General features: G+C 43.0%; 1 protein-coding gene across 1 annotated transcript in view; it reads left to right on the top strand.

Annotated features, from left to right (window-relative positions):
* Positions 1-6: 6 nt before the first annotated feature.
* Positions 7-12845, top strand: part of tenm1 (teneurin transmembrane protein 1) — a 217906-nt gene continuing 205067 nt past the window's right edge. The window contains 1 exon segment of the mRNA XM_079670275.1: positions 7-341. The gene's annotated coding sequence lies outside the window, so the exon portion shown is untranslated.

The following is a 12845-nucleotide window of genomic DNA, read 5'->3' as shown; positions in this document are numbered from 1 at the left end:
AAACGCACCGCGCCGGGCTCCCTGTCACTGCGCGGCGGAGCAGCATCGCGCACAGCCCCTGCAAGGAGATCCCATCCCTCTCCCGCACGAATCGGTTCGTCGTCCTCCATCGGCATTTGAGAACCGAGCATCATCAGCATCAGCACCGCCGCCTCGAAACCAGACCAGCAGGGCGAGAGAGTGAGAGAGAGAGGTGTCTCATCCACATTTATTTTCTCTTTGGAGCAGGAGCACCGCGTCTCAATTCAAATTCTACCGGGGGGATTGCGCAGTCTTCAGCCTTTTTACAGGCTTCTTATAGCGTGGAATCGGTACTAAAGGAATGGCTCTACGTCGGAAAGGTAAGCAGTTCTGGCCTTTTAGTGGGCTCATTGAGAAGGGGGGCTGCAATGTTGCTGTGCTAAACGAGGCTGAGACAGCGTGAGTTCACAGGAAATCTTATCAGCTGTTCAGAATGGGCTATGTGGCCCGTGTGTGTTGGGGAAAAGAGAGGGGCAGTGTGCGTGTGTGTGGTGCGGTTTTTATGAAAATCAGTGTGCCTGCTTCGGAAGTGCAGACTTCTACCAGCATGTATGTTTGACAGCAGTCTGGATGGTGACAGTTGGAGCCTGTCATGTGGGCAAAGTGTCGTTTTGGTTCAGCGACGCTTACAGCCTTGAGTTGTTTTTGCTCCACTTCTGCCTCGTCCACTCCATCTCCATCACTACTAAGGTGTAGCCTAATGATGCCAGCAGGGCCACCAGAGATCCAGGGGGTATAGATCTCTCTGATACCGGGCTAGACATCTCCATAAGTCCAACTTTGGCACGTTTCAGCAAGGTGACATGTTTATTCTTCTCTCAGTGAACTTCTATATACCTTTCTGTGTGATGCAGCAGCTGGTGAAGCCATCCCTTGACTAAATTATTGACCTCTATGATTATTTCCCCTAAAAATTGTGAGAAGGAAAATAATAATTAACAGGAAGCGAATGCATTCTGATAAATCATAATTATTGTGAAGGCAGAGGAAAATTGCACCAGATGGATATGCTCCGATAGATTTAAATTAGACCTCCCTCACTCCTCTCCTTCACAGTAGATTATAAATAATTGCTCGGAGTAAACCACTGAAGGCATATTTCCAATAAATAAATAATTATGTATGAAAAACAAATAAACACACACCAAATAATGCCTGAGTAATCGTCTAAATATATTCTCCCATTAACGAGAAAACTCTCAGACACACTTTTTTGATTTGTTAATCTTGATTTAGAGGATAGAAATGCCATAAATCATGCATTTGAGAATGCAATGTAATCAGAAACTAAATTTTTCAATAAATACATCTGATGCACTACCCTCCAGCCTCAGTGGAAATCTTTTAGTATTGATATTTGGATTGTTTCACCCATAGTGCATACCGTATTATCATAAAATCCCCCCCCAAAAAAACACACTTGAATGCAGCATGTTGTGCCCGTGTTGCTTTGTATGTCACCTGACGCTGCTCACACACTGATGCTTAATTCTTCCTCGGCACGCACGTTATTGTTGATAGTGATAATAAAAACGAGGCAGTCTGTCTTTGCTCTTTGGGATTAATAAGAGCATCTGTTCGTGGAGGTCAGATAACACACACAAACAATCCTTTTGTGTCTTTGTCACTTACACATTGCAGAAGATGATGCATGGGGCCTGGAGATGATTGTAATTCAGCATTCATTTCTCCCACTGTACTGTAGTGTTGATGAGCTGTAGCTGCCGGCTGCTCATCATGCTACTGACTGGTGAAGTGTGTGTGTGTGTAAGCCTGTCGTCCACATGTGGATGTTGTTGGGCCCTGCAGATCTGCTGCGTTGGAGGTGGTGATGAGCAGTGATTAAGTGCATATTTTAAATGGCACACCCATTATGGCGACACCTTTCACAATTAGAGGACAGCTCTTTGAATTGAAATGTCACTCCACCAATTATATGCTGCCGCACATGCCACTGATAAGGCATTGGCATTTGTGTCAGTCAACCAACCATGTGACTAATCAATCAGTCAGATATTCAGGCTGTTACATTTCACTCGTCAAGTGGTAAAACTAAAGTGTCACAGTAACATTTGAGATGATGGTTAAGTTAAGTAACAAAGTACTTGCATCAAAATGTCATTAAAGTGGCAAAAATGGAAGCGCCCATTCTACACAGCGGCCATTTTTAGGATTATATATCATATTATTGGATTATAATTAGTGATGCATTCATGAGTTAATCACTTTAATAATATGCGGTTGGCGTAGTATGATTACTTTAAGTATGGTTAAGCTTTTGAATTTCACAAAGGGATCAATAACGTTTTAACCAGACGTTTTTATACATTTTGTAAAATTCATCTTCATTTGAATCGTCAAGATAACTTACATACATGCCGTCGAGTAGATAAAGATAGCTAGATTGATATATTCTTTATGTATCCCAAGTTGGGAAATTGTGTTGTCGCAGCAGCATTGTTGACAGTCATTGTACCAGAAATTCTTTAAAATAGAAAAAGATAAACATTAAAAGCAAAACTATTCACATTAGAAAAGACATATTCAGAAGAGTATCTAAGAATACACACTATTACACATACAGAATCATTTAGAATATACGCTATGGACTAATCTGCTACCAGAACGAAAACAAATAAAAACATAGAGTACTTTATACATTAAAACAATTGTGCACTGTAGCTTCTTATGTAATGTAAATTGTAAACTATACCCCAAATTGTAAGTACAATATGTGGGTACAGTAAAAAAGTATACCAGTTGAACCTGCGGTGTAGCAGAAGTCTAAAGTAACAGAACATCTAATTACCTTGAAGTTGGGATTAAGTTCATTACTTAAGTAAATGTACTAAGTTACTGTGCCGCATATTAACTCTATGCAGCCCACTCAGCAGCAGTTAGTGGTCAGTGTTGGTCTCTATGGTAATTATCTCTCTCAGCGGTTGCACACTCACTTTTAATTTTCATCTAGTTGTTGTTAAGCGGTTTGTGCATATGGTGTTTTTTGGAGGAAATGTAAATAAGCTTCCCAGCTCCTTGGCTTTGAGCCTAGTTATAATTCCAATCCAGGCTTGTTAAATTCTGCCAGCAGATCCCATGAATTGTCCTGAGTCAAGAATCCACAGAGAAATAATCTTTCCTTGTGTCTAATAATTTGTGTTTTTCTAAGATTTTAGTGATATTGCATGGCCTTTGGTTAGCGCGTTGCTCTGCGAGACAGCGGGGGAGTTCTTTTTTGTTATCCAGCCCTGCATTATTTATGAATTTTCATTCCAGGAATGCAGTAGCCCCTGGCACTGTAATGCTCCTTTTCTCCCATGGAATCGCTCACACACTCTCTCCTCCTTGCCCATGCAAGTTTGCTGTGAAACTGAATTTCCTTTTATAAAATTGGGGCCATGAATTAGTGAGAGGACAACGTGGAAAGCATCAGAGGTTGTTTATAATATTGAGTACAACACTTAGAGCTGCAGTCAGAATTGAAATGATGCGAGGCCCAGTGGGAGTTTGTACCCCCCCCCCCCCCCCCCCCCCCCCCCCCCCTTTCCTCTGTGTGCCCATCACATGGTGGGAATAATTGCTGGAATAGCATAAAAAGTGTCACAGTGTTCGCCACCCACTGATCATTTCAAAGTGAGGGAACCAGTTCAGGGTAATCTGACTGCTGGGCCACGAGGCTTACACAAAGACACTTAAAGATGTACCCATTGTACAACGTCAAATATTTACCTTGTTGCTGCAATACTGCTCCATCCTCAAGAAGAATTGTTTAACAAATCCTGCAGTGCTAATTAGGGTTTCCTCTATTCATTCGGCTGTGGTCGGCCTCTGCACTCAGGAAATTGCTGGCGGTGCGATTAAAATGAAAGAAAAAAAGCAATATAATATCGCCAAATGACCCTATAAAAATCTCATAGCGCCACAGTGTTTACAGTTGTGTTTTAAAATGAATGCACTTAATACAGCGAAGCATTCTTGTCAGCATAACATGTTTAATAATTGAAAAAAGGAATCAGTGAATATGGAAAGCTTTGATGCAGCATTATGGCTATTTTTCTAACAAAGTGATTGACAGCAAATTATGAAACGAACAGTTTCTTGGAGGATTAACTCTTTCACAGACGGAACAGCCTTTATTTTGCGTGTCCTGTTTCGTAATAAATGGGTCTTCTGTCCAAAATAGGATACAAATCTGCGTACAATACATCATAGTCTGGAAGCAAGATGTCTCCCGTTTGCTTTCTCTTGTTTTTGGCATCCTTTCTCACACTATGATAAAAAAAAATATTCCTCCGTCGGCAAGGTCTTTTGTCTCTTTTTTTGCTTTTATTCTCTCCATATGCTCAAATATCCAAATACAATACTGTTTATTTCAGAGCTGAAAACAAAAAGGGAGCAACAGAGACAGAGAAAGGGACATAAATAGTATCAAAAAGAAAATCACCTTGCTGCACACACACACACACACACACACACACACACACACACACACACACACACACACACACACACACACACACACACACACACACACACACACACACACACACACGTACAGTATATGCCTGGGGCGATTTTCTTTTAAGTTTTTGGCTTGACATCTCCAGCTTTCTATTCTCTCTTGTCTCCTTCCATTGGGCTATGGGCAAGAGTCAGGAACTATGCAGTTTGATAAGAAGCTGAGTGTTATGTTACATTTGTTTTTGTGAAAATGCAATCATAGCCTACCTTCACTCTCCTTTACTGTACGTCCACATCCCCCATTCCCCCCACCTCTCTTCTTTTAAAATCCAGTCAGAAGAAAGAAGGATCAGAGAGATAGGCTTACTGGTCAAGCCCACTCTACTTCTCTTTCAAATATGAGATTAATTTGTCAAGAGGTGTGTGTGTGTGTGTGTGTGTGTGTGTGTGTGTGTGTGTGTGTGTGTGTGTGTGTGTGTGTGTGTGTGTGTGTGTGTGTGTGTGTGTGTGTGTGTGTGTGTGTGTGTGTGTGTGTGTGTGTGTGTGTGTGTGTGTGTGTGTGTGTGTGTGTGTGTGTGTGTGTGTGTGTTTGGATAGGAGTGCTGATTGAACCCACCTAGCTAGAGGGCTGCGACAGAAGAGATGATTTAAGCGTATGCACATTTTCTGGGGACTTCATTTGCGTTGCTGTATTGGATTGTGTTGTATTTATAAACTAAGGCTGCAATGCAAGTATTATTTTTCATTATTGATTGATCCATGTAATATATTGGTCATTATGTTCCTGTGGGCCAAGGTTATGTATTCAAAAGGAGTTGCAATGATAAGTCAACAAACAGAAATTGTCCTCTAAATCGATTGAAAGTAATATGTTGTGCAAAATTGGCAGAAAATGCTCTAAAATGTGAGGAATTTAGGTTTGAATCCATTTTTTTTATCAGATCAAACATAATTACTTTGAATTAAAGACATCACCTTTGACTTTGAGAAATTGAAGTAGACCTTTTTCACTATTTTATAACATTTGATAGACAAACAATTCCTCTAGAAAATCATTAGCAGACTAAGGATGCATAATGCAAATCATTGTTAGGTGAAGCTCTATGCAAATGTCAGGTTTTGTTTGACAAAGAGCACAAAGACACACAATTAAGAAGAAAGAAGAAAACAATATATTAGTAACGTTTGAAAAACTAGAAATGGAATCAATGCTGTTTTATCTTGAACAATAAACATATTACTTACTTACTAATGAATGTATTATTGGAGGATTAAACACTGCAGCTCAAATTACCTTTATTGCAATGTGTACCTTTTATTTTGTCCACCCTATTGGTAATGTCTTAAACCTCATAAAGCTGTACTGTACTGTTGTTCATTTTATTTTGTCCGCCTTTTGTGTGTACAGTATATTCACAAAAACTGTGCCTATTAATATCTAAGCAGGCACACACACGCGCACACACACACACACACACACACACACACACACACACACACACACACACACACACACACACACACACACACACACACACACACACACACACACACACACACACACACACACACACACACACACACATATATACAGAAAGTCGATGCACACCTACAGGGACACATTTCTCACAGTGAATTTTTTTATTAATCAAGTCAGTGGACAACTTCAGAAGAAGAAAAATCAATTTTTGTTTCTTCCCCAATTCATTACCACACAAATTGTCCTTCACTTCAGAGTGCGCGTTGAGGTATCGGTGTCACAATAATTAAGTTAAAATCCATTATATTTGCGTTGATTTCATCCCTCTTTGTTGTTGACACTGGGGGGGGGGACAAAAGGAGAGTGGGCTGCTGGCCAGCGTTGATACTCCCCAGATGTACAGCAGCATTTCACCTTCAGTCACATCGATACAAGACAATTAATGGGGAGGGAAAACTTGTTGCACATGATTAACATCAAGTCGACTAGTAATTAGACTTCAGGTACATACAACTACATCTGTACCCCAAAACCATGATTGATACCTCGATGTGAATAAGTTGCATCTGCAGCCTATTAAAAGATTTATTTAGCAACATAAAACACGGTGATGGTTTACTGTACATCTCTCGTCTAAACGAGTTCATCTATTTCCTGCTGACTGGTAAATAGCCTCATGTGTATCATCAGTAATATTCATAGCTCTACTTTCTAGAAGATCATGAATTATTAACTGGTAGGAAAGATGAATAGCCCCAAAACGGTGCTTGATGCCTCTCAGCTGGAAGCCATTTTTTTTATACAGTATAGTACAGTACAATCAAATGTGTTCTGTTACGTGTTGTTTTGTGGTTAAGGTTTAATTTCAGAATGCAATCCACCGTGAACTCTGGGATGCGTTTCAAGTATTTGTATCATCGCCCCGAATTGACTTCTAACGGAGGAGACGTGTATTCTCTCAGCTGATTGCCAGCCAACACGCCAAGCCAAACTGCACAAAGATAAAGGATTTGAGCAGAAAAAATACCCAGAATCTGCTCCAAGAAAAATCAGGCAGCAGTTTCAAGTACAGTAGACCAAATACAGATGTAACAATCCTCAAATCCTACATTTCACAGAAAGCAGTGCATGTCAGCCCGACCTGTAAAAATAATTGTTGGGAGTATACACATTGTCTTCTCTTTATTGTGCTCAGACGACACAGTGATTCATCTGACAAGCAACAAAAGGAGACATTCAAATTGTTCAGGAACTAGTTTTGCCAATCAAATTTAGAAAAGTCTACCATGAAATGAAGGAAGCAGAATGGATGAAAAGCAAAAGAAAGATGATGGAAATAACTTCCTCTCCATGTCCTAACATTGTACAGTATTTCCTGTTTTGTTTCATTTGTCGTCTAGAACAGGGGTTCCCAAACGTTGCCATGCCAAGGACCCCCACATAGCATTATCCTCAGACGGGGAACCCCCTGTTGCAATTTTTTTTTAAATGACGTGTACAAGTGCCTCCCGATGGAACATGCAGTGCGTTGCCACTACATTTGGGGCCTTCTGCCTGATCGAAGCTGTCACTCCGCTTTCTTTGCCTGTCATAGCCCCACTGCCCCATCTGAACACACGCCCACACAACGAGACCAGTCAAGTCCGTTTGAGATCATGTACTCATCTAAAACTTGGAAAATGCCTCTTCATGTGGTCCTACCTTCCAGTGCTTTGCAAAATAATATTTCCTCAACAAAGTTGTCTTCTGAAATAAATCTGATGCATGCAAGCAATTCTGCGATATTTGCTACATCCGTGCTCTCATCCAGCTGCAGAGCGAAACATTCACTAGCTCTGAGTTGCTCCAAAAGCTGAGCAGATTTTCACTCTCAGTAGCGGCAGCTCGATTCTGATTGGCTTGAAGGGCGGTCGTGTGATTCAAAAACAAAAAATATGAAAAGATTGGCATCAAAGGACACATAGATTGATAGATATGCGGTTATTAATAACATCAACAACAAAAAAATCCAACTTTAAAAAAAAAAAGAAATCCTGTTTCCCTCAAACTTTGAGTGACCCCCCTGGCGTCCCCCGGCGGGGGCCCCCCCTTTGAAAAACACTGGTCTAGAACACTTTCCTTTTCACTGACATGTGACTGACACAGTCAAATGAAACATCCAAGTCTGAAAACATTGCTTTGGTTTCTAGAGACGGTTTGACTTTCGAAAGTAAAGGTGGATAACCAAACTGTATAGCATAACCTTGAGGTGCATTTTATATCTGCTATCCACAGAGCCGGCTAACGGAGAGAAAGCATTCTTCCCCCGCACAGCCGATCTCATCAGCAGCGTACAAAAGAGCACCACCATGGCCGCAGTTTTTTCCCGAGCTCGGTCTTCTGTCCTTTGTGGAGCTTTCTCCTCTCTTTGTCAAACTTTTTTTCTTTTCTTGAGCGAGGCTGCTGAGAAAACGGAGCGACCTCAGCCACCGAAAGGCCCGGAGATTCAGAGAGGAGGTGAAGGTTGAGAACAGATCTGAGGAGGAGGGATGCATGCAGGGAGCACTCAGTTCTTTTCGGAACAGAAATCCTCCTCCTCTCACGCACTCCTGGGCTTTGCCAGATGACAAGCGTCACATTGCAGGAGTGTAGATGGAAGATTAGCCCACTTAGCATTCAGAAATCAATCTGCATGGCTTCTCAACAGCTAGCAGTAGCTCTGCTCCTCTGCAGGGCTAAGACTCATTTCTCTGTCATCAAAAACTTAATAAAGGAGACTCGCAGGAAACACTATCTAAATCGCTAATCGCCAAATCCAATTTCTGGAATCAATGGCATTGATTTATCAATTAATCCTGCATCTGTAATGCTGCCACTTTGCCGCGCTTTGGGTGTTGGAGGTTTCAGCGGTCAAATGCATTATTGAAAGAGGCTTTTTACCAAGCAGTGGCAGATGCAGAGAGCTTAGGAGGGTGTCAGTCTTGATGTAAAGCTTTATTTGCAAAGCAAGTTAGCGTGAGCAGACTTTTAGTCCTGCTCGGAGGACAGTGACATGTATTTATCTTGCGAGAGAGGAGGAATATCAAACGTGTTGAATAAGGCTTTGTCTTGTCAGGAATATTGATTAAGTGGTTTCGGGTGGTGTCTGCTGCTCCGTGTGTGTTTTTGGTCGAATGCCTGTGTGGGGAATGTGGTGTAGTGCATGTGAGGGTGTTGCGTACTCTCATCCATCTTTGTTGTTCGTTGTTTTCTCCTCAGGCTTATGTAAGCAATCAGCAGAGGGCTTTAGATCAGAGAGAAGTGGATATATTGAAAAGAAAGTCTGGTTTGAAGCAACGGAAAGAGAAAAAAAAGCTATACCTTGGTTAAGTTCTAAAAGAAAGAAGAAAAAGTTTAGTCATATGCGATGTATGAAAAAAGCTTAGCAACTCCCTCGCTCGAGGCCACATTCAGAGGGCATGAATAGTGTAGGACCTTATGGATTTCTCCACACCGCTCAGCCATGCAGTGGCGATGTGGGATTTGACTCATGTAGGATATAAATAGTCAAACGGCCCAGGATGGTTTCTCAGCTCCTCACAATAACCAATCTGCTCTGCGAGTGGACACGCTCGCCTCTTTCTCCGGCTTCTTGGTCATGCTCTCATTCCGACTCCGGTGGGCACAGACTGTACGGGCTATTGTGTTACCTACCGTGTACTACTGACTTTTTCTTCTCCATTTGCACGTTAACCTTGGGCGCTGCATTCTGAGGAAGAATGGAGGGAGGCAGTGCACCGGAGAGCAAATGGCAAAGACACTGCGAGAAATGGCGAGCAAGGGACTTTCACAATGCATTCCTCACTGAAAAGGCCAGTGTTTATTGTGTATGGCGTGTGGGTGTTCAAGTGTGTTGTTTGCCAGTTAGCGTGAAATGCTACAAGTGCGTGTGGGTGTGGGGAGGGCAATGAGCGTGTGTCCGTCTGTGGCCGATTGTCAGTGTTTTTCATCTTCGAAGATACTGAGGTCCATGTTTGTGTGTGTGCGTGTGTGCGTGTGTGCGTGCTACAGTATGTGCTCTTCTACTGGTAAACTCGGCATTAGCAGCTAGAGATTTCAGGCTTGGTCAGCTATGAAAGCAGGGCTACGTGACGAGAGTGCTGCCGCTGCCCACAGATAGCTAGCCCTTATCCACTAATTAAAACCCTCTATCACTCCATGTCTCACTTGGCAATCTCTCCACCCTTCAATTCTCCCCCCATTTTCACTGTGAAATCTCTCCATCTCTCATTATCTATCCATCACTCTCTTTATCCCCGCTCTCCATGCATCTCCCCCCCCCCCCCTCCTCTCGGCATCTGCGGAGGCCTCCCAGTGGGCGGTGTACTGTTTTGTTGTGTTTCGGGGAGGTTTAGGTTTAACAGGGTCCTGGGGGTCCTGCAGAGCTTCTCGTCTGAGGTGTCCCTGTCATATGCCTGAGGAGCTATAACGGTGCTAACAAATAAAATAGTTTTCAAGCCCCCCCCCCCCCTCCCCTCCCTCACTCCAGGAGAGGCATCTTTCTCTGGCAGCTCATTGTTTACTCCCGCAGGACCTGTAGCCTGGATCTGCATTCTCTGCTACAGAGAGTGCGCCTTCTGATGATTAAGCCATCAAAATGGTAGACAAAATGCAAACCTGCAAAACAACACCGGGATTGTCATGACTTCACTTCGCGGCATCTGCAGCGACGACAGCTCGAGCATGAACATATATTCCGTGATGTTTCATCTCATCGTCATTCCCGTGGCTTGCGAGGCCTGCTTAGTGAGTGGGATTAGCTCGCCTCTGTGCAAACAAGCTTCTCGGAAAATGTGTAAAGGCCAGAGCTAACAAAGATAGCAGCTCCCCACTCACTGGGGGTCTCCAGGCTGTTATGAAAATAAGACCTTCTCTGCATGGCGGAGATGCATTTGTAATCCTGGAACTATACTGTATCAATAATCAGAGGAGTTAATATTGTTGGATGGCACTCTGCTCTACCCGTCCTCCTTGTTTATTTACCGATGTGAAACTCAATTTCTCTGCCATCGCCTGGCCCCGATCCACTTTCCCTGCCTCTCTTCTTCTTGTCTTTTTTTCCCCCCCATTTTGCATGACTTCTCTCTTACCGTTCGTCATGATTCCAGCCCATTCATTTGAGATTGGAAAGTGTAATTGGTTTTGGCTTTCTCCCCACTTCTCGCACGGCCATCTCTGCCGTGCTGTTTTTTTGTTATTGTTGTTGGACATCTAAGGAACCCCGCCCCTCCGGAGATGACTTGGAGCGTAAATCCTGTTTAAAAGCAACTGTGAATGTGAGCCTCTCTATCACTTCTCTAAGCAGATTTGCAGGGGGGGGGGGGGGGGGTTCCTTAGAGCCCACTGCTATACGGATACCCTGTTTTAGCAAATGGAAGGATAGAAGGGGATCAAGCAGGCGAAGAGTCTCATTTAATAGTATTGCAACAGTGTAGCCATGGATTATCACTCCCGTGTGGTTGTGTGTGTGAGAGTTTGCGGCGAGAGAGAATTTGATAAGAAAGAGAAGGGTTAGGAGTTGGGGCAATTTAATGCGATGCATGTGTTTCACTCAGTGTTGTCACTTTGTATTAATTTTAAACCGTGCAGTGAATAGGCCATTACACACTGATGAATTATAGATTAGTATTAAAGTAGGAATGAAATCACACAATAACATACACATACATTGTCATTGCAAACAAGCACTCACTGTTTTAATCTATTTGTAGCCCAAACAAATCTCTCGACATCGCACATTTTCACCTGAATCTAACTTTTACTTTTCTCTATTAAGTGACGATACATAAAATGCATTTTTGTGTTGTGGTTAACACAGTATGCTACACTTCATAAATCCTTAAAGGCTATGCATTTTATATACTTCAGTCTTGTATGGAGATGATTAAGATCAGTTGTTAGTCACTGGCAGCGTAGTGATGCAATCATTCAAGCACTTAGTTAGCTTCACTGGGGGATCCCTGCTCTACACGCACATAAAAGACGATGAGCGAGATGATACAAACCATGTAGTGAAGGTTTTTGAAGATTGAGGTATTAAACATTAACTCTAACATGACGATTATTATTTAGACATCATTATTAGTCCTTCCCGTGGCTGCCCTTGTGTGTGTTTTTCTATGAATAGCGAGCCATCGGCGCCCGCTATACGAGCCCCAAGGTGCTTTCCTCCTCGACTGCAAATCTAGGCTAGTGTTGTGCTCAGGTGGCACATGCTGACTTGTCCTACAGAAAGCCCATGTGTCTTGTTTGAAGTGAGCTGGGCTCTAAGAAACAACCACCAGGTTTTGACATCAAAACCAAGAATCAAACCCCCTAATGGGCACCCCACTGTGGGCTAGAATTAGCGAGAATAACCCCCGCTAGCAGGCTTACTTCTCTAAACGCAGGGGCCTCCGAGGACGACATGGAGGGTGGAGAGCATGTAAGGTAGGGCAAGGATGAGAGGCAAGGAGGAGAAATGGACTGGTACAAGAAGGAATGACGGTGGAAGAGGGGAATTAACAAGTAGAGGAAACAAGACCAGCTATTCCGCATTGTACAAGCATGAATACACACACCAAGCAAAATGTTTACCAGATTGGTCCGTGTATGCGCACACTCCATCTATGGGGACACAAGATGGTGTGCCGGGGATTGCATGCTTTTCATTGTTGCATGTTAGCGTGTGACAGACATAAAACAGGACAGAGAGCCTCTGTAGAGACAGGCAGCAGTCAGTGCCTGCAGCAAGCTCAGAGCTCACAGGGTAATGTATACTCACTCCTCGTCGTACCAGAGAGAAGGTGACACCAGTCAATCCCATTCTGACAGGGCAGCTGAGATAATAGCCGGCTTTGATTCCAGGCAATAACTCCTGCCAATC

Source organism: Notothenia rossii, assembly GCF_949606895.1.
Source record: "Notothenia rossii genome assembly, chromosome: 3".
Classification (NCBI taxonomy): Eukaryota; Metazoa; Chordata; class Actinopteri; order Perciformes; family Nototheniidae; genus Notothenia; species Notothenia rossii.
Note: the sequence above shows the minus strand (reverse complement) of the source record. Positions and strands in the feature narration are given on the sequence as shown.